Consider the following 22,664-nt stretch of genomic DNA (forward strand, 5'->3'; position numbering starts at 1 on the left):
AAGCAGTTGAAATGAAGTGCTTACCCTGTGGAATAGCCACACACTCAAACGGCAACTACACTGTGGAGAAGCATGTGGCTGGACACAGGCAACCGAGGAAAGGAATAAATCTGAAAAGCAGGATGAAAGAGGAGACATCAGAGACCAAGAAGATGTGAAAAAAGAAAGAAAATAAGCCATCCAGAGTATCTGAGAAGGAAGACAAGAAAAACCCATTTCCATTCTCTCTGGCAAAGACAGTTCTGTTGCCTGCAAATTCCTCTATGAAATGCCTCACACCCTTAGAAAGAGACAGTTAAAAGGAACATGGAGAGTATCTAATCTAAACTTCTCATTTTATACATATGGAAGGCCCAGAGAGAAGTGGCCACTTGTTCAGAAATCCAAGACCAGAGGGTAGCAGCATCAACATTGGAACATTACCTTTGAAATGGCATTGAGCAGTGGGACACAGGAATTCCAAAGATGCTGTTGGGGAAGCAAAGATGACATGGGCCCATATTTCCTCTTTTACTCACAGCAACTTGCAAGCATTTCACAAATGCTCTAATTTATATAACTGATGGCAGTGCCCTGAACTATTAAAGTGAATGGCAGACATGGTTGCCATTTGTCAGACTTGCATTATATGTTCATACCTACATGTATGACTTATCTGGCCAAGTGATAACATTAGGAAAAATTATAAACAAAATAAAACCAAAAAAATCTACTATCACAATCATTTTCTTTAAATGCAAGACACCGTGATTCCAACAAAATGAGAAGGAAAAAATAGAATAATAATTACTTTTAAAAATTGTATAAATTTTATCTTGTGAGAAGCACACCTGATTTGCTTATTTTTCCCTATTAGTTATTGCAGACTGCATTATGACATCTTCCCATTTTGTGCAGTAGTCATCAGGAAACACTGCTACCTGATACAGTTATGTGTAGAGAGGGGTAGCAGATTTAGATGTTAAGAGTCATAACCTCATCCTGCTCCTTATAACTTCAACAGAATGGGAAGTGGGGAAAAGAAATGCCTGGCACACATGACCATGTCCCTGGGGAAATCCTGGGGAATCCATCCATAGTGTCAGCACCACTTCACAACAAAAGCAGGCGGGCTTCTGAAGACAACAAGCATGCCCAGCCCACAGTTGCTTGACAAAAGGAGCTCCAGATCCTGCTAAACAAGCAGGCGCAAGGAATCTAGAGCTCTGAAGGACTACCCTTCCCAAAGCAGCTCTCTAAAGGGACCCTATGGGAAACTCAGCAAAGAAGAGCTCCTTTCACTTCAAAGATCACACACAGCCAGGTGGGTTGCTAGCCCCAAGTAGAGTCAATGGGACCATCTATTGAAAAGAACAACGAAACTTTAATTTAAAACAAAGTAATTTTTTTTTAAGATCAGCAGGTGGAAGCTCGTGAAAGATCGTTCTCTTCCATCAGGAAACATATATTAAGCACCTCCTATATATATATATCACAGAGTTGAGCACAGAAATGTAAGCCAAGGGACTCACCTCAAAGAGCCTTCACTCATTGTAGGTAGGGATACAATCAATAAGCACAGTGAACAGTAAGCAATACAAATTAGGATACAGGAAATGGAAAACAGTATGACACAGCCAAGAAATACATACTAGACTTGACAGAGGAGGAAGGGATGGAGAGTATTTCTGGAGAAGGGATCTCATCAGATAAAGACCAAGTAACTGAAAATAATGGAGAGGGCAGTGGAGTTAGGACAAAGGTTTAGGGACTTTGTTTAGGAAACAGAGAATGGTTCCACCAAGGGCAGAGAAACAAAATAGAGAATGGAAGATAAACAAAAACAAACAAACAAACAAACAAGTACCTGAGCCTGACTGGGAAAGGCCCTGAGTACCAGGTTTCAGGGCGGGTATTTATTTCACAAGGGAGGGGTCTGTCAGTAGGAGAGCAGCATGAAAGCAGTGGTTTTGGGAAATTAATAACTGGCGATAAAGATGGGCTGGAAGGAGGAGGGCAAATTAGGATGTGATTATGGTTATCTGGGCCTGATAAGTGCTAAAAGCCTGAATTAAGGTAGGAAAGGGGCAGAATCTGGAGGCAATATGAAGCAAGAATCTACTCTGTCTTGCCAGCCCCAAATGCCAGGAAGCAGTGGTTCAGATATCATGAAACAGTCAACATCAAGTCCTTCCATTTGTCTTTGGAAAGCCTTAAATTTGGGGATAAGAAGCTTCAACTTATACTAAAATCACTTTAGATTCTTTAAACAGTAGGTATTTGGCCAAATATGTAATGATTTTACTACTGGGGATTGTGTACATACACAAAGGCATGCACAGGTCCTGTGGATGTGGACCCAAAGTAGATAGTCTTGAAGATGTTCCGTCAGTGAAGGTGTGGTCTAAGGGAATCAGGTTGGGCTTTCATCCTGATTACTGGAGTCCTGTATCAGCCAAATGAAATTCAGAGAGACAGAAAGAGAGAGAGAAGCCATGGGGAGCAGCCAGAAGTTGGAAGTCAACAAAACCCAGAAACAAAGGGAGAAGATGCCATCAGGTACATTGCCATGTGACAGAAAAGCCTAAGAAGCTCAAAGGTCATTGACCAGCCAGAGATAGTGACCCTAGGAAGAAGCCAGCCTTCTACCCTCTGAAACTGAGCCAATAACTAACTTCCTGTGGTTGAGCCAACCCATTGTATGTGATTTGTTTCAGCAGCCAGGGAAATTAAAACACAAAATCATGCCCTGAATTCACAGCGTATTAAATGGGTGAGCAGTTCTCTCTCTCCTTATATCTTGAACTGCAGAGAGAAATAAATGGCACACGTCATTTATCAACAATGGAAATTCAGGACGCTGAGATAAGCTGGTGGGATTGTGTGTGTGTGCATGTGAGTGTGCAAAGCAAGCAACTGCTTGTGCCCATGGACCCTACAAACACGTGCACTGTGGCTGTCTTCCCTGATGTTATAGGGACTGTCTCATAAGCTAAATAAAAGGTGACACAGTGAAGGAGTGAGGACACTGAAGTGGACATTGCCTCCCATCTGCCTCTCTTTTGAATAAGTGGAAAACGACCAATTTATTTAATAGCTTCTTGGGAAAGACAACAACAAAGGATCCCAGACCTGTACCCTCTTGTGCCTTTCTCCTGCTGGGAAAGAGTAGAAAGTCTTAGGATCTACAGAGGAAAGAGCCCAATCTCCCTTTTCTGTATGTGGAGGAGGGAGTCTTTTTATGGTTATCACTGTGATAAGAAATATGCAGCTCAGCCTTACACAGGTAAGCGAGTGGCTAATGAAACTATCACATCTTCAGAAGTTCTGCCAACTGCTAATATCAGTATAAGTATTGACAGCTCAGTTGTCCAAGTACCACTGGGACACAGAATATTTCTTCAAATCTTCCCAACAGAAGACAAACAATAGGGCCTCCTAAAAGACCCTTGTGATTTGTTTTTGGTGATCTCTAATGGTAGATACATTTAAAACAAATGGTTCAGGAAAAACTTTATTTTCAGATACCCAGCACTATGGTTGAGCAGCCATTCAGCTATGAAATAAAGGCTGCAAAAAACTGTAACAGAGCGTCAAAACTTAGAATACCCAGGGAAAGAAAAGGGGAGAGGGGGAGGAAAAAAATGATATGAGATTAAAGGAAATAGTTATAAGTCAGCACTACTTGGATTTCTTTACATTTAAAGAAGTCAAATTAAAAATTAAAAAAATATGTAGTCCCAAGTGAAAGAAAGCCACAGAGCCAAAACATAGTAATCATTAAATGTTACTTATCATTGATATTTTTTCTTTGTATTCTCATTGTTTATATTACAGTTATAAGAGTACAATGAGATAAAATATGTAAAGTAACACTAGAATTTCTACCACATAATAAGTGGTCAAAATTAGCAGTCTTCTTCATTGTTTTAACTATCCAGTAAAAATCTACCCCAGCAGTAGTTTGCTCTCCAGTAGCTTCTATGAGGAGCATATGGTTTTACTTTGATTTTCGATTGTGAACGTGTCATCATGTAACTATACATAAAGTGTCTATAGTGTTCCCAATAGGCTACACACAGAGTGAATGCTATAAAAGGGATAAGCCGGTCCTTGAACTTGGTGAGCAGTCATGTGCTTTGAACAGAGAATTTTTAAAAATAGAAATATTTGCATCCAAAGCATGGATAGTAATTTCCTTCCCCCACCAGCAATGCCTGCCTATACGGAAGCAAAGAACCATACACACACTGCCTGGAAAACCATGCCAGGGGAGGTGAAGTGGAGAATTCAGGGATACAGACTCGTCACTGCTGAGACCTTTGCAAAGACAAATGAGATAAAACCAAAGCTGCATAGCAGCACACCAACTGCTGATGCAGGAGACGAGGAGAGTGGGTGTTTGGGGTGGGTTAGAGGACCTCTACCAAGGAACTGTTAGTGACTGAAGAAGAGTCATTGTTCTTTCTTTTGTTTCCTTAGTTTCAGAAAGGCCAGTAAATTCCCTTTCAAAAAAAAGGATCTGTTCCTAAGAGATGAGAGGAACAATGCAAAAATAGCATGAATGCAGATGAAGTAGTTATTCTGAAATATTGATGTCTACAGCCTGATGATTCATAGGAAGAATAAAATTATTTATATTGTCATTAAAATGCTAATATTTATTTATATAAAACATGGCATCATAAACAAGTACAAACAAAATTAACCCTTGTAGTAAGTTGTCTTGTGAGACATATGGTAACTCAGTCCTTCCAACTCTCCATCCCCAGAAAGAACCTGTGGTAGATACCTGGGGTTCTCTCATAGCACTTAATTCCTCTTGCTTCTGCATAGGTGGATCCATCCATTTTAACCTCAACTCCACACGCCTTGAATCCAGTGATGGGTCCATGATTGGGCCAATGACCTAAGCTAGTCCCATCAGCTTAGATCTCAGGATGCTATCTGGGAATCCTGGGACAAAGTGGGGGCTCACTCTTTGGTGGATGGGTGAGGGAATTCAGGATCATGGGCTGAGAATGAAAATAGCCTACGGGAAAGGAGAGAGCCAAGAGGATTACTGAGAAAATAGTTTAGGAGCCCCAGTGACATCGTGACTCTGGATCCAACCATAGCTGAGCCCCAAGTATTTCAAGACTTTTCAATGACAAGTGCCAGTAAATCTCTTTATTGCTTAAGCTAGTTATACTTTTTTCTTTTTTCTGCAATCTAAACCATAACAACTGATTCAAGGTCCAAATACAGGTAGATAAAAATCACATATCAAAATGAGTGCAAGAAAAGCATATTTCAATTGAATCCTATCAATCCTGCTTCCCCAATTCTGCAGCTATACAAAAAAATTTATGATGGATATTTATCTTCATTCCCTTTTCTGAAACTCCTCTTGTAGGACCATTTTTTCCTTTTTCATTAAACAACCTACCCAAAATACTTTTAACTCCTTCCTGCCTGAAGCACATGTCTAGTGATTATTTCACAATATTGTAAGAAAATGTCTCATATTTTTGCTGCTGTCCAGTGTTCTCAATGATGTGAATAACAACAAGTAACAGCTTGAGTATTTTCCATGTGCCAAGCTAAAAGCTTTATATCCATCTTCTCAATTACAATTCACGAAACCCTAGAGAAGGTACTAGTGATATTTTCATATTACAGGTGAGAAAGGTGAGGCTCAGAAAGGGTAAGTAAATGGCCCAAGGCCACAGATCTAAGAAGTAGCAGGTCTCTGGTCAGTCTGGCCCCTACTCTTTGCTCTTCTATCATCATCCTCATAGAATTAATGGGTGTTTTAAATGATTGGGTGTCTTGGCACAGTGCCAGACACACAGTACATGCTTAGTATACCTCAGCTTAGAATACAACTTGAGCCTAAAATCCTCGGTCTATTAATCTGAAATAAAGTAAAGAGTTCCTCTGTATCTAATAACACAAAGTTTCCCTGATGACTTATTTGGCCCTGTCTGCCATCCTTTCTCTGGGGTCAGTATCTGGGCATATTTGAAATACAATCTAGAGAGAAACTCAATGCACTGGACAGAAGAGAGGAAAAAACAGCTGGATGTGCCCCAAACCTCCCGGTGATGCTCAAAATCCTTAATATTTCCTCCCTATAACCCCCCAGGAGATGTGCTGCCCCTTGTCCCTGGACAGATCGAAAGACCCAGAGTCGCCTTACAAAGAACAGTAGACAGAGAGGGCTGGGACTGAAGGCTTTAATACAGACAGAGCCTCTGTCCTTTCTTGGCTGCAGTGAACAGCAGCAGGGTTGGACCTGAAGTGATGGCGCTGTGCCTGCAAAGCACTTTGGCACATGCCGGGATATGAAAGGCTCTAATGAGACCCATTTCACAATTCACTGGCCACGTGCATTAAGCAGGCAAAGATTTCTTCCTCACGTTCTGCAATTTATCCTACAGCCCAGGTCTGTCAGCAGGGTCTCCCACCAGCTCACTAAACAAGACCCTCTCATTGTCTCTTCACTCCTCTCTTTACTCCTCAAGGCAGTAAAATGAGCTAAAGGAGAGGTACCCTAACTTTAAAGAGACCAGAGGCATTTCCAATGCACATCTCCCTGAGGGTCAGCAGGAACCTCAGGAACCTTCCAGAGACCCGCAATGCATGCTAATCCTGCCACTGGTTCAGAGAGTGGGCTCCCTCATAGTGAAGCCATTGTTCTTTCTAATTGTCAGAGACGGCTGCTCTGCACTTGCCTGGAGCGATCCAATTAACATATCACCACAACATCAACCATTATAATATGTTCTGTGTCCTACCAACAAGGGAAACCCCAACCCAGCTTCCATCCACAGCTTCCGTCTAATTAGGTCTTTAATACATAAACAGAGAGGGGAGTAGGGGGGACAGAAGTCCGGATAGAAGGTTAAATGCCTGACTCACTTTCTGCCTAAAACCCACCTTGTGATGTTGGATTATTTTTGTTTATTAGCGGGAAAGGGAAGTGAAGACAAAAGAAAGATCGAGGGAGGAAAGGAGGATTGGGGAGGGAAGGAGGAAAGGAGAGAGGGACGAATGAAAGGATGGTGAGAAGGAAGGGGGTGGTGCGGCTGCTTGCTGCTTTGGGGAAATGAAAAACAAGTAACTTCTGGTTGAAACTACTGCCATGGCAACGCTCAAACAATACAGAGAAAGCCTTCATGGTTCCATTCTAGCCTTCCTGAACACCACAGTGTAGATGTTAATGGATTTAGGATGGCTTCTAACTTTCTTCTACCTCCCGGGTTAGTAGAAATCACTGGATCGCTCCCCATAATGCATTTGAATTCATTCATCTACCTCTAGTCTCTGGTCCCCGCTGAGTTGATTCTCTCTGGAGATCAGCTAACTAAACTGTCAGCATTTTCCCTGCCCAGATTAGAACTGCCCGGTTCAGAGAACTAACTCTCTCTCCCTCTGGAACCTAAGGTTGTAAAAATCAGCACATTTTGAGATATGGCTCAGATTCAACTGAAAACCATTCAGCAGAGGCATATCTTTACATTTTCAAATGTCATGCACTTTTTTTTGGAAATACCATATTTTAGTTACTGAAGTTCCTATCATCATTATGAAGCCATCAGCTCAAAGAAAACATGTCTATTGTCATGAGAATGAGTTCCTTAGCAGTACAGTTCAAAATATAAAGGCAATTAAAATGATCAAGGCCATTACAGTACAGTATCTATCAAAGTATTACTAATCAGTCAGCCAACTTGTTCCAGGCAGGACCACATCTACAATAAGAGATGAATTTAATAACTAGGGGACTGTATTAAGCATCAGGAAAGAAAGACTTATCTTTAAATCTGTGAAACCCACCTTCCTTCCTAACCCACATACCTACCTTAGCAACAATTAAAGAAATAAAATCAAATGGCTAAGTTGTCCCCTTGGTGATGCAGAACATTCCATACTGTAACTTAGTCAAAATTGAAGGGATAAGACTAATGGTCCCCTCCCCACAGAACAGTATCTCAGCAGTTTGTAGTTCAGCAAGAACCAGAGGCATCAAACTCATCACTGGCTTTTTTCTAAATGAAACTTCCCTTGCACACCTTCCCAACTCCTGGTGCTTTATCACAAGGGACATGCTTGTCAGAAAATACTGCCTTGAAAGCCTGGGGTCAAAGAGTTGGATTACATGGACTAGCCAGATTTTAAAAACACTGTAAAGCATTACTATTAATTCTTTACTCTTTTCCATTGCAATTACTAGATATGAATCATAGTGATCCCTAAAATGGAAGGCAAGCATCTAAAAGTAGAAAAATCCCCAAATAACAATAACAATTAAAGACTAAAGGGGGAAAAAAGTTCCAATGTTCAACATATTCAAGAAATATGTATGCAAAGATTGTAGAATAAAAAATAAACCATAAAGAAATAGAATTTAGCACTTTCTTTCAGCTAATCTTGCATCTTCTGCTGCTCCTCATAGGAGAAAGGAAGGAAGCATCCTTATGAAGCATTAAACTAATGCATCTCCAGAAAGTGTATATCTGGTTTCCAAAAATGGATGGTGTAAAAAGTGACAGCAGCTCACCAGGTTTGTTAATTCAGACTTTATTATTAAGGAAATCTTTTTTTTTTTTTTTCGGTCTTTTCTTGGATAAGACCCAATTGGGGCATCACTCAAAATTTGAAAGACCATAGCCTCTTTCCAACAGTCATTCATTAACAGGAAGGCCCACTTCATATAATCTCATGACTTATGTATTGCATAACTCCAAGAGGCAACTTGATTTTTGTGAACAATAGTCTTTATGAACAACCCCTGGGGGTTGTGCACTGCAAAACCTGCAGCTAGCCTATAAAAAGCTATAAATTATCGCAGAAAATTAGTGCTAAGATATATTTACTGAGATATTTTAAAAACTGAGATTCTCAAAGGCAGCTTTGGGATTCAAAAAGTCAGCTAGAAATCATGCACATACATACCGTACAGTTGCACAAGGTCATTAAAATGCCTTTGCCTTTGGATCAATTTCTACCAACTCATGGTAACGATGCCTATTTTATGCATTTCAAGGAGTGATGTTTGGCAGCTATATGTTCTCAACAAATTGCATTGCATTTATCGGGCAAGGTATTTTTTAAACAGGGGTCCCTGGAGGAAAAGAATGGTTGATTCTTTAATTCTTTAATTGAATCGGAGGAATATGCTGACCTTAAGGGTATGTTAGACCAATGTGTACTGTATTAGTTAGATGTTGGAGATGACCGGAAGAGCAAGACGAGGTTATTATGTTAGGTTCTAGACAAGTAGATATGTCGGTGTTATCTGAGATAGTAAGAATAAAATGCTATTGCACCGAGGACAAGAAGACTTGAAAGGCCTAGGGAAGCTGGTAAAGATTTTCCTGGAGGAGGTAACTTGCTCTGGGACATCTTGTATAAAGAGATTGTCTCAGGCAAATGGAACAGCTCTTACAAAGTCTGACTCACAACTAGCCTGGCATATTTTCAAAGGGGTAAGAAGTTTTGTATGGCAGACAGATAAAAGAGGGCATGAATAAAATCCAGTTCAAGCAAGGAAACCTGGATCTTATTCTGCAAAATAGGGATGTTCCGCTTTATTTCTTAGGATGATACTTCTGACAGAAGAAAGAATTATAGAAAAGCTAGCATCATCAGAAGGACTAGCTAGAAGAATATCTAGGAGAGAAATGATGGGACTGGGACTGAGGTGGTAGCTGGGAGAGACCAAAAAACTGAGTTTGAGATAGCAAGTAGTTGGATATGATAACTGGTTGTAAATGAGAGCGGTAAAGAGATATTGGGTATCATATGAAATGGAAAAAAAACACAGATTCCTGGAGGGAAAAATAATCAGTTACAGCTAGATGTTTTAAATTTGAGGGACCTGCAGGAGACCCAGGTAAGTAAGGGGGCTCCAGGCTGGGGGTGGAGATGCATGAGTCTGCAACATATAAAAGGTAGCTGAGGTTTTGAGTGCCATCCCTCAAAAGGAGCAAGGCAAGGCTGCCATTTCTCAGGAATGCAAGAAGACTGGGAAAAGAAGAGACTCAAAGATGAAGCCCTTAACATTTGTGAAGCAGGAGGAGGATGAGGTAAAATGAATAAAGGCAGTGATCAGTGAATACCAACTTAAGCCCCAGAAGAATTCTAGGAAGCTGGAGGCAGTCAATGGTCCCAAGTGCTACAGAGAGATCAAACACAAGAGGACTGCAAACAGGCTTTGCATTCCTGTCATTGGGAGCCCATTGGGTTTATAGATATTGTAACTAAGTACCATACTTATTAGTCATACTGACCTTATTTTCCACACAATTCTGAATATTCAGATGATCTCAAAGCATTTTCCAAAGACTCTCTGTCTATCAGTTATGCTGAACAAGTTAGGGCAATTTTCTCCAAACCTTTCTTAGAAGTTGTCCATTTCTCATTTAGGGCATTCTTGCATTTTACTGAGGACTGACAATAAAACACAAGGAATATGTAACCTAAACCTCTGGACAACCTTCCTTTCAGGAAACAGAGAGAAAGGAAACCATAGATTTATCAATCCCTATTAAAATATTCAGATTGGGGTGGGCAACAGTGGCTCAGGGGCAGAGTTCTCGTCCTCTGTGCTGGACACCTGGGTTGGAGACAAGGGTTCGATTCCCAGAGCTTGCCCATGCAAAAATATATATACACACACACACACACACACACACACACACACACACACACACACACACACACTGAGTGCCAGGTTAGAAAGTGAGCTATCATGTTTTCCTGTAACCAGGTCAATAAGTCTGAATTTATAAGGAAACAGTGAGGCACACTGATTTGGATCTCAGGTTTTAAACTCAGACAGATGCAGCTTATACTTCCAGCTCTATCACTGACTTGCTGCAGACAGAATCTTAGACAAATTACTTAGCCTCTTTGGGTTTCAGTCCCCTCTGTTAGAATTAAGGAGAAAAATACACGTTATATTTCCAACATAGTGCCTGGTGCATACCAAATTTTCAACAAATGGTACTTACTATTGTGTTTATTATCAAATACTACCCATAGCCACCATAATGTTCAAAACTTACAGAAGTGTACAAAGCTGCCATCAGCTTATGCCAAAGTTGAAAGAAAGGTCTTTTAAACTTAAGCTTTTCATCATTTTTAGAATTCATTATAAGTCTGATTGATACTGGAAAACATTATAGAAAACAATATTATTAACTTCGGTAGCAAAGTTGATAAAAGACCTATTATTTACATACTTAGCAAATACAAAGCAAAATACTCAACAGTTAAATGTTTCCATTTCTAGCAAAAAAAAACAAAACAGATTTCAATTAAAAGAAGGAGAGCTAACTAGCATTCATTAAGGATCATGCGCCTCCTTGATTAATGCTCACACACACACACAAAAAAGCGAAAGAAATTACTCCACTCTTACTCCTGAGGAAACGGAGGTTTAGCATGGTTAATCTGTCTACTTAGGATCACCCACTTAATAAATAGGTGGTGAAACAAAGTCAGAATCCAATGTCTGTCTATTTCAAATCATGTTATTTCTCCTACAAACCTGCTAGGGATTTCCTTCACCTTTTCGTCCACTATACACGCCATTGTAACTCTGATTCCACCTTTCTCCAGGAAAACTATGCTATTCCCCTCCACATTTAACAATTGGTCCTGAGATGAGAGAGTACATCTTTTTAATTCTTAGGAATCCTGAATTCCTAGGTAGTCAATTATGTACTTAGAATCCTAAACTCTTAGCACTTGAAGCATGCTTCACTTCTACCTTTATTTGACAGAGAGGACTCTGAGACCTAAATGACTTATACAAAATGTCACAATCTATTAATGACAACACTAAGAATAAAAACCATAGAAAACCACGCCGCATCACCTAACTTTCAGATCTTTGCTATTTCCAACATAAGGAAGCCACTCAATAGTACTTTGAGCAGTATGTGTACACTCATTGGTATTTCTCACTTTCTCTATTCCTGAAAGCTGGCCGGGCTTCCTGTGGTGTATGTGTGTGGCATTTATGGGCACACACACAGGTAAGTACATGCACTGAGTCCTTTGGAGAGGTATCGCAAATCAAGTTCAGTTAATCATTCAGTGAATACTAATTACAGCTGCCAGGCCCTCTTCTGAGGTACTGAGGACATGCCAGAGAACAAAAGTCCTTGCTCTCACGGAATGTTACAAGTATACTGTCTCAGCCTCAAGATCTGCCCAATCAAATTTCAACAGCTAAATTTACACTTCGCTGGAGAAATCATATTGAAGAAAAGAAAGATGCAACAGTCCCTAGGGCCCCTCAGGGTGGTTTCCAAGACACCATTTATAAATTAATCTATTGTTTTTTCATAGATGCATTATAAAGCACTTGACAATCAAACCAAAGTTTATGTGGACACAAATATATTGTCTACCACTTAAAAAGTTTATTTCCATCTTCAGTGAGGGAATAGCAATCTTTAGGGCATTTAGCCAAAAAAAAGGTCATATCTAGTTATGTGCTATTTCAATCTAATCCCAGCTATACTTTCTCCTTATTTATCCATGCCAACATGAACACTGATTAAATGCTTCCACCAAAGACAGAACTTACCTGTGTTTGCAGGCTGTGCACACCTAATCTAAAATTGGAAGTGCTCAGTTTAAATGTGCACTTATTGAATGCCTGCTATGTATGACATAATGTAATCTGATTCAGACCTCAGGCAGTTCTACACGGATTTTTACTCCTGTTTTGCAGATAAGCAATCAGGATCAGAAACGTTATATGACACATGTTAAGTCACCCAATGGGAAGCTTAATATTGGAGTTCACTTATGAAGCCCGCATGTGAGTTATCTAATTTCTTGGTCATCTTTAAGAGGCACGTGAAGAAGCAAAATGTATGAAATGATGAGAACGCCCAAAGCAGATTTCCATCTCTTCTTAAGATCAGCGAAAACAATCAACTTTAGGATGCTTTTGCAAAATTAACACAGATTTCAAATTGCTTTCCCCAGTGGAAAAAAAATGGTATAAAAATCCAATGGGCAACTCCTCAGCCTGTGACTGTACTATTATCATTCAGATATCAAGAATAACAAGAATTGCAACAGTAGGTCTCCTTTTCCCTAAAAGGGAGAACAGGTTCCTGGAAGTGTATTGACGAAATGGTCAGAAGCAAGGGCCCCTGCTGCAGACAGTGAAGTGATGAGCAATAACCACGACTGGCCTCTTCAGAAACCACTAGCAAGTTAGTGCTGAAAGATTTGCAAATGCAAACATCAAGTATAGATCTATACTAAGTCTTCTTGGTTTTATGCATTCTACTGGGTTAAAATCTATTTCAAAGTGAACATTGGGTTTAACATAGGATTCATCCTGACTAGGAAGCTGTGAATCCAAATTGTGAACTTGGGACCCTTCATGTTAATTTTGGAGTTTTATGTTATTGAATTGAAATTACATAATTGCTAGAAATTTGTCTCTATTTGGAGCATCCCAGGTCAACACTATGTGATATGTAGCTAGAATTATATATTTAAAATTCAAGATCTGTCTTGTATGCCTTTTAGACCAAAAGTATGTACACAAATAATAGCAATATCTTCCCCTTAAATAGCATTTAAGTATTATTTTTGCTGAGATTGACTTTTCCATACTTCTAGGAGAAAATCTTGATTTATGCTTTCAGGTTCGAAGCAGCAGCTTTTCATATCTAAAATAGCATATTGCAACCAATCTGTTCCAGTAAGTCCCCAAAAAAGGAACTGGCAACTACTGTAAAGTGAATTCCACAATCCCTAGCTCTTAAGTGTACCCACTAGAACTATTAGAGTGCTTGGCCATTCTGTATTCATTCTCAGGAATTAATCCGAGGATAAACATAACATACAGTTCTCATTAGAGCATCCATTACGCTCAAGGATTTGCATGCTGTGATTTCTCATTCATAAAATGGTTCAACAAACTGGGTAATATCACTCCCATTTTACAGATAAGACAAGTGAGGGCCAGAGAAATAAAAGGCATTGCCCAAAGGTCAGAGTAGCTATTAAATCAGAGGAAGAAGTGATGTGAAAGGTTAACTGCAAAACTTGCAAAAGCTAGCAGCTTCCCTGGCCTGCCGTCCCCAGGAGAATGCTAGTCTGCAGCTGCCTACTCACAAATGCCACTCTGGGTAATTATTTTTAAAATATTCACCAAATTTAACTCCAAAATAAGCTGATGTATTCTGTTTCCACGGCCATAAATCTTTCATCGTTCCTTGAACAATGTGCCCAAAATGAGGGGCCAACTTTGACTGCCAAACCAAAGGAGCTGCACCCCCAAGCCGCACCAGGCGTCCCCACCCGTAGTGTCGGTGAAGTGAGTCACCCACATGCAAAACAATGACGTCCTCACATGCCCCATCATCTCCAGATCCGAATGCATTTAAGTGGGGTGCGTGGGAGGGCACTGCTCGGCCCACAGTTTTCAACAGATTCATTCTCTCCCTGCCTCTGTCTCCCTCGTGTGAAAGTTTGCACGTGTGTGGAAGTGTGGGGGGTCCTGGCAGGGTTACAGCACTGTGAGGGGGGAAGGGAATGCACTCCGAGGTCTAAGTGTAGCAGTGGTTAAGAAACCTTTATGTCAAAACAAAAACAGGAAAACAAACAAGGAAACCTCTTCTGATTGGCAGAGCCAAGCTGACTGCAAGCCTGGGTTATCCATGTGCAGCCCAGTCCTGGCTACACAGTAAAGCGACTTAAAGAACTCTGTTTTTTTTTTTTCTCCCTGTTTGTCAATTGTGGTCAGTTGCACCTGAGCTGGCACTGAACATAATTCAAGTCAATCTATGACCACAAGTGATGACTTCACCGTGGTCACGTAAAACAAAACAAAAAAGTAGAGAGTGCTAAGATACGGAGGAGTCTACAGGGAGCCCAGTAAAAAAAGAAAAACGCCTGCAAGATTCTTTCTGTAGGTTGGGAAATACATTGCCTGATCTGTGTCCTAGCAGGAACCACGAGCCCAGAAAAAAGAGAAAAGTGCTCAGCTATGGGCTAGTTTAGTTAAAGAGCAAAGAAAAGGTTCAGAACAGATGATGTCAATGGCAGAACAGACCCAGATACTTTTAGCCCGGGGATTCTAGTTTCTGTTAACACCTCTCTAATATGAATCCAACTCCATGGTTCCTTAACGGTCCTCTAGGGACAAATACTCACAGGATTAAGTGTGTCCAACACTAGGAGGGACCCATGAGATGGAGCATTTATCTCCTGTGGGAGACATACACACACATATACATGCCAGACCTGTGGGTCTTATTTCTTAAAAAAACAGTATTAAAGCCCAAGTTATCCAAACTCTGCTATTAAAGGAAAGAAAAAAAAAAACCTAATAAAGGAAGTGAATATTGAAGATAAAAGACCCATGAGGTCCAAGACTGGCAGAGTTTACTTCAAAGCTCTCAGGATCCATGTACCTTCTTTTGACCCTTCTAGATAAAAATGGCAGCAGTGGGGGCAGAAATAGCCATACCCATGTGTGGTTGATTTCCTGTCCAGTTTGGATCCAGAACAGACTTTTTCTGCTGTACTGAGACTTATGTGAGTCACCGGTCTCCTGTTTGGCCATTCACCCAAGAGTGATAGCTTCTCTACGCCTCAATTTCCTCTTTTATTGACATGAGCTCTCTGAGGAGTCTTCTGGCTCTCAAGTTATATGAGTCTACGAGTCTGCTGGAAGGCCCCAGAGGGGAATATAGAAGGGTGAATAGGGAGAGTTCTGTAAATACGGTCAGTTCCAGGACCCTGGCAGCTGTAGGGGAGGGTGGAGATGAAGACAGGTTTTTCCAAGCAATTCCAACATTCTCTTACATTTCTGTATTGGACTTCTTCACCCAAGACAATGCTGTCAGGGAAGACACCCAGACCTTTGCTTTAGTTGTTTTCCCCTTGAGTTACCACAGGATGCTGTGGATTTCTACCTTTTTCATAACAGTAGCGTCCTGGTGATGGGCAGTTTGCTGGCAAAACCCCAAGCCAAGTGCCTGAACTATACACAATCTAAGGATGGCCTCTCCATAATCCAAAGAAATTGTTAGAAGGGGTGAGGTGGAGGAGAGTAGGCCCTCCTTCTCCCATTCTTAGCACTGTTGAGAACCCAGGTACTGTGTCTGCAGGAGGGATGTGGAAAAGTGCAGCTACCTCTCTCCACCAGCTTCCTGAGTTAGCTCCACTCTTCCTCCCGCAATCCACCCACCAGTCAGAAGCCATCCTTCATCAGCTTGGTCCATTATCATATTTGTGTGTTATAACACATTTTGTTGATCTGCAATGTCAGGTTGGATTATGAAATTTAAATAGGGTCCCTTCGATTTTCAATGGCTAAACATTTGTGTATCTAACTCTGGGGTGGTCAGACAACTTAAATGCATCCTAGAGTGTCAGTCACAGAGGACGGGGGGCACCCCACACTGCAGCGGCTTTCTTGGGGAGATTTTTAAATTCCTGGTGAGCGTTTGCAAAGGCATTTGCCCAGGATGCAGGCAACCTGCATCCTTAGAGCAAACCGGCTTATTGGTGAGCACAGCCTGATTGAGCAAATACGTGGGCCACCCAATCCCTTATTTTCAGATCTCCAATACCCAGTCTTTATAAACCACACTAAAGGGGGGGGGGTGAGGGGATAAAGAGAGCGAGAATGTTAATTATTGGACATTTTCTTCACTGAAAAATAAGAAAAGAAGGATCACTCACTGTATGTCTGATCACAGCAACATCCAGATGGAAATCCAGGTGGTATAAGAACAAGAGATAAAGCATAATCTTGACAACCAAAAGAAAAAAACAGAAAAGAAAAAGCAAAAAGGAGATTGATGAAGAAAAATCCAACTGCAATTATCCGTCAATTTTAGTCAATACAGGCACAAATCCAACTGTGCCCTTGCTGGTTTCACTTCTCCAATCAATGCCTCATTCTGCCGCGGTCAACTTTTCTTCTCCGAAATTTCTTTGCAGATGTATTATTAATTTCCTCTCCTCTTGTGGGAAACTCAAAAAGAAAAGGAAAACACCACCAGATCACGTCTTTCCTTTCTTTAAAAAGCCCCAAACTTTTCATTCCAGAAAAAAATCTCCTTGGGTTACTTTCTCCTTTATAGAGAAAAATGAACATACTTTTTCTTTCTGGATCCTGGGTTCTCCATTTCCAAGCAGCCTTTTGAGGAGGGGGTGTGGGCAGTTGTTTTATAGTATTATTTATCTATGTCAGAACACACCAACCCCCGCGGGTCTGACACTGGTTTATCTCATTTTTCAGTGCTCCCTGCGTGCACATATGCACATTTGTGTTAAGATCCAGGTCTCACAAGAAAAAGCTCCGTTCTTCCTTCCCTCTTGCACAATCAGTTTATCCACCGCGTTCGGTTCCAAGAGAGAGCTGCGTCCCGCATCCTTCATTTTCGCAACGTACCCAACCGCCACCGCCACCAAAAAAAAAAAAGAAAGAAAGAAAAAAAAAAGAAAAGAAAAAAAAAAGGTCTCTTTTTACATCGTCGATTCCTCCGCCCAGCACCCCCTTCGAAGAATTTGGGGATCGACTCCCCCGACTCGCACCCTTCCGGCCGGCCCCTTCTCCAAAGATCTGATTAGATTTCTAATCACAACCCAGTGCGCAATTGGATTTTTTGATTTCAATCACCCGGCCAGCCACCTTCCCCTCTCCCCTCCAAACTCCCGGTTATATCCTATCTCCTTTCCTCCACCGCCTCTGCAATTTCATAATCTCACGTTAAACGGAGTGCGGGGGGCGGGGGCGGGGGTAGTGGAGGAACATTTCAAGGGTCCGTCAGCTGTCAAGAAGAAACCCTATCCCCCCCCCCAACCCCTCCACCGCTACTTTTTTTTCTAAAGCTCAGGTGGCTTCTCTTCCTCTGTCCCCGCCCCCAGCACCCCGGGCGCCCGCTCCGGACCCTCCAGGTGTTGCAGAACTCCGCGACCAGGGTCGGGATCACGCGGAAGACGCGTGACGCGATCCCTGGCCGGGGCGGGGGGGCCCTGCCAGCTTCCCGGGTCCCCTTCTCCTCCCGCTGCGGGCGCCGCGGCCAAGGAACTTCAGACTGCGCTTTTATTTAAAAGGAGAAGGGCAGAGTGAGTGGGCCGCCGGGCTGTTAGGCAAATTAAAAGAAAAATCAAATCAAATCAATGTATAAAATATGGGGGAAAAAAAGAAAAGAAAAAAGAAAAAGGGGGAGGAAGGGGAGGTGGGGTGGGGGTGGGGGGACACCCTAATCGCTGGCCGCTCTCGTCCTTCTCGAATGCAACTGCAGCTTTGATCTCATTTCCAGCTGCGTCGGGGACATTCTGGAGCCACAAGTTGGTGGGTGTCGGCGCAGACCTCCCCGGGGCCGGCCACTCGTCCTGGGCGCGGAGACGCGTTCCCGGGCGCGCAGCGGCTCCGCGCCGTCCTTAGCGCCATCTCCGCCGCCCGCGGCTCTCGGCGCTGCGGGGACCCTCGTCCCCTTCCATCCACTTCGCTGGAACTCCCGGCCGCCCCCTCCCGCTCCGCTCTCCCCTCCCTTCCCCCCAGATAAATAAACGCGCTCCGGGTGCCTGCGACAACCACGGCCAGTCTGGGCTCGGTGTCGGCCGAGGCCGCGTCCCGGCGTGAAGGGTCCCAGCTCCCCTGAGCTCCTGTCGGACTGCAGTCCCCTTCCTTCCTCCGCCCCGCTGCCTTTCCCCTTTCCCTTCCTCTGCTTGTGATCAGTAAAATACAATTACCCAATTACCTCCCATCATCTTAGCACTGATTGGTCAATTGCATTAACACTTGAAGTCGGGGGTTGAGGGACTGGGGTCTCTGCAGTGTGGCACGGCTGCCACCTGCAGGACAGCGTGGGCACTGCTGCGTTTCAAAGCAACCCCCCACGATAGGAGGTTAGTGATAGGCCAAGAAATTCAGGGGCTCTGTGGGAGAAGTTGTCAAAAATCTTTTTTTTTTTCTAAATGCCTGCCTGTTCTCATTCTGAAAGTCAGGAGTGTGAGCTACGACGGGGAAGACTTTGGAGTCCAATCACCGCTAGGATTCAAAGACACGCACAAAGCTGGTGCTTTCAGATTGCTAGTAAGAGCTGTGCACCTCCCTAATTAAGCAGCCTGTCCACAAGGTAAGGATTAACGCAGTGCTGTTGGGTAGACTAGGCTGATCAGAAAGAATCTAGGAGTAGCCGAGAAACTACTGGGAAGGGAAGGGAGCCTGTGGTCAAGCAAGATAATCTCACCAGGAGGAAGCAATTGTAAAGACGAGATAGGAGACTTCAGCCTATGCAGTGTTGCAGTAAATTGGCCTGTTCAGTGTGTAGAGACATCCAGGACAGCTTGACAACTCAATTCTAACATCCCCCGCTCCTGGGTGTGGACTTTTCCATCAGCTCGTATTAGGAGCAGGTGGCACATTTTAACTTCACTAGAAAGAGGAAGGAGTCCACAAAATAATGCAATTAATGCTATATTTTTGTTGGTTTCTTTCCCCACTATATAATTATGGTAAGATGCCTTCTGTAAGCTATGGTTATGTATTTATGTCGTTCAGGTATGTGACCTTGAGTTGTGAAATGGATAAAATTAGTAATGATAGTTCAAATAATAGAAATTATATATGTTAGGTAGGAGGAGAGTAAATAATAATTCCCCACGTCAAGCTCCCTAATCAGTAGTCTTTGTGCTGATTTTTGTTTTATTTTGGAGAGTTAAGAAAATATACTTGGTTTAAACAAGCAGGAAGTCATAATGAGAAGTGGCATCAGACAAAAAGGAGACAATTTTTACCAAGTGAACATCGGAAGCATACCCGAGTTCACAACACCATCCTTTCTCCTTTCCTGTTCCCTTTAAAATGCATGATGCTTCCTTGCTTAGGGTTAAAAAAATAAGGAATTACACTTATACATTTATTTGCATATTAAAGCATGTGCTAATATCTATCCCAAATGCCAGCATCTGCAGGGGAAAGCTCTTTCTTTACATGTGGCTTATGATTTATTACAATTTCTCCAGCAGTTTTGAGAATGTTGATGTTGTTTTGAATTGCATCAAAATGTGAGTTTGTTGGGTGATGGCAAGGCTTCTCTTTTTTAAATGGTTGAGGTATTGATGAATTCAAAACACTAGTAAGCAGTTGACTAGAACTTTAATTTGTCTTTTGAAGTTCTTACCTTTATGTGCCAATTACAGTTTATCAACTAATAAACCATTAAAAAGTGCCTTCATTAACTGCTCTAGATAGCTTCAAAGGAATCTACCCTTTGGTTCTGAAGCAAGCTTGAAGCTATTTGAAAGGAAAACTTTCTTTTTAGGGACTTTGACAGCAAGGAAAAGGCCAATGATTTGTTTTTCAAAACCAATTATTAGCTATCTACCAGGCTTCCTTAACGTCTTTCAGATTGAATTAAGCTATCAAACAAAGCAGCAGGGAAGGATCAGTGCTATTTAACCACAAGGAAAAAGGAAAGGCCTCCATTCCTCCTTACCATCCCATTCAGCAGCTACAATTTCTTTTCACATATCAGCTATTCGTTCGTACTCCATGACCTTGAATTATCATTTCACTGTTGTTTTTAGATTCAGATGCAACCAGTGATTATTGAATACCTATATGCCACAGCCATTTTTGCTAGACTTTCAGATACATCATCTTATTTAATATTCAAAACAAGCCCTTGAGAGAGAGTTATGGGTCCTCTGATTTTAAAGGAGAAAATGAAGCTTAAAGTTACATGACGAGTAAATGGCATAGCCAATTGTGAACCAAGACCTACTCAGTTCCAGTTACTCCAACTGGTGGGCTTGGGACTAAGGGCACCTCTAAAAACAGTTGTGACCACGGAGGCTCTCCTTATTATGAATATGTAACCCTATGGGGAATGGAATTGCCCCATTTGTCACTGTGCTGACCTACTCAAAGACAATTGAAATAAGTAGTAAACAAGCTATCGTGCAAATACACGTGAAACAAAATTGTTGTCAGTAATGACATAAATATAGATATTTATGCAGTAGCGATTGCCAAGTACTGTCAGTGCTAATAGGGTCTGCGTTCAAGTAAAATGGTTTATAAAAGCGCTTTTAAGGGAAATAATTGTCCAATAAGCAATAAATTGGCCTCACGATCACACTCGCAATTAGCCCATCCATTTGCCAAGAGCAAGGACAGGAGGAAATGCTAATGAAGCGGGTTGACTCAGAAGAGGGGCCCACTGCTCTCAGGGCAGGTTTGTTTGGGCATACAGAATCCTACCTTTGTTCTCTCTTGACATGTAGACATTTGGCTGGTGATAATAAAATTATCATTTTATTGCACAGTGTGCTGGAGAGTCTAGCGGGTGTCATTTTTAACAAACAGCAGGGGACAGCATCTTGTAATCAGAACTACAAAATAGCAAATAGAATTAATTCAGTAGTTTTGCTTAAAACATATGGGTGTGTATGTTGCACTTATTAATTTGACTTATGCTTTATGCTAGACAATATTCAAAGAATGTTGTGTCTCAGAACCAGATGATATCCTAACAGTCATCTAATCTTACCCCTTGAAATCAAGATGAGGATCCTAGAGCTCAAGTAGATCAGCAAATTTCTACTTTTATTTAAAGGTATCCCCTTTAAGATAGCCACCCTACCATTCAATCCCTGGATCACAGTCTCACTTTTCTGAGCTTTCATCCTGTGTAGAATGCATGCTAACAACTGACATTTAATGAGCACTTGCCATGCCAAGCCTGATTCTAAGTGTGATGTAGGTATCAACTCATCATAAATTCAAGCGATTCCATCTTAAAATGGTACACTGATAAAAAAATACCAATTTTTATCAGTGTACCATTTGTTTGTTCATATTTATTTCTATTTTCTAATGTAGATAGCTGTTTCTCCCCTCAATTACATCATACATTTTGGAAAGGTGCTGTTGGGGAATGAATCATGTCCCTCCACAAAAGACACGTTCAAATCTTAATCTGCATTCGTGTGCAGGTTCACACTCATTTGTAAATGGGAGCCTGAAGATGATATTAGTTAAGGTGTGGACTGAATTGTAACTAGAATCTTCAGTTATTTAGATGAGGACACATTGCATAGGGATGGGTCTTAATCCCTATGAGTGGGATTCTTATAAAGCAGAGACAATTTGCATTCAGTAAATGAGTAGAAGCTGAAAGTCAGAAAAAGCCACAGGAGGAGAATGAAGCAGCTCACCCTGTGATGGAGGCAAAGATGCAAGCCAAGAACCCTCAAGGACCCTGGCAAGTCAGTACCGGGGAAAGCATGACCTGTTGAGACCATACGTTTGGACTTCTCGTCTCCAAAACTTAAATAAAATAAATTTCTCTTCTTCAAGCCAGCCAGCATGTGTTATTTGCCATAGGAACCCTGAGAAATGAAGACATGACCCAATCTGTCTGCTGCCTAGTCCAAGTTAGCTTGTTACAAAGAAAAGCTGATCAAGAAAGTTTAAAGGAAGACAGAGTAAAGGAATAATCTGTCTCATATGCACAACAATAAGAACCCCAAGTTTGGGAAAACTATCTGCAATGGATAGAATAAAGGATCCATTATTCCTAATATATAAATAGTTCTTTAGAAATATTTATTAGAAATAAATGAGAAAAATACAGACATCCTTACCAAAGAATGGACAAATATCCCGAATTGTCAATTTGCGGAAGAACGGC

The 22,664-nt window shown here is 41.6% G+C and overlaps 1 protein-coding gene and 1 long non-coding RNA gene across 2 annotated transcripts in view; one reads left to right on the plus strand and one right to left on the minus strand.

Moving 5' to 3' along the window:
• Positions 1–17,802, minus strand: part of LRRC4C (leucine rich repeat containing 4C) — a 170,702-nt gene extending 152,900 nt beyond the window's left edge. The window contains exon 1 of the mRNA XM_077114444.1: positions 16,696–17,802. The gene's annotated coding sequence lies outside the window, so the exon portion shown is untranslated. The remainder of the gene's footprint in view (positions 1–16,695) is intronic.
• On the plus strand, positions 913–17,442 carry LOC143644881 (uncharacterized). The gene is made up of 3 exons (XR_013156924.1): positions 913–1,303; positions 8,420–8,527; positions 17,258–17,442. It is a non-coding gene; the product is annotated as an uncharacterized LOC143644881 (long non-coding RNA).
• Positions 17,803–22,664: the final 4,862 nt, after the last annotated feature.

Source organism: Tamandua tetradactyla, chromosome 8 (genome assembly GCF_023851605.1).
Source record: "Tamandua tetradactyla isolate mTamTet1 chromosome 8, mTamTet1.pri, whole genome shotgun sequence".
Classification (NCBI taxonomy): Eukaryota; Metazoa; Chordata; class Mammalia; order Pilosa; family Myrmecophagidae; genus Tamandua; species Tamandua tetradactyla.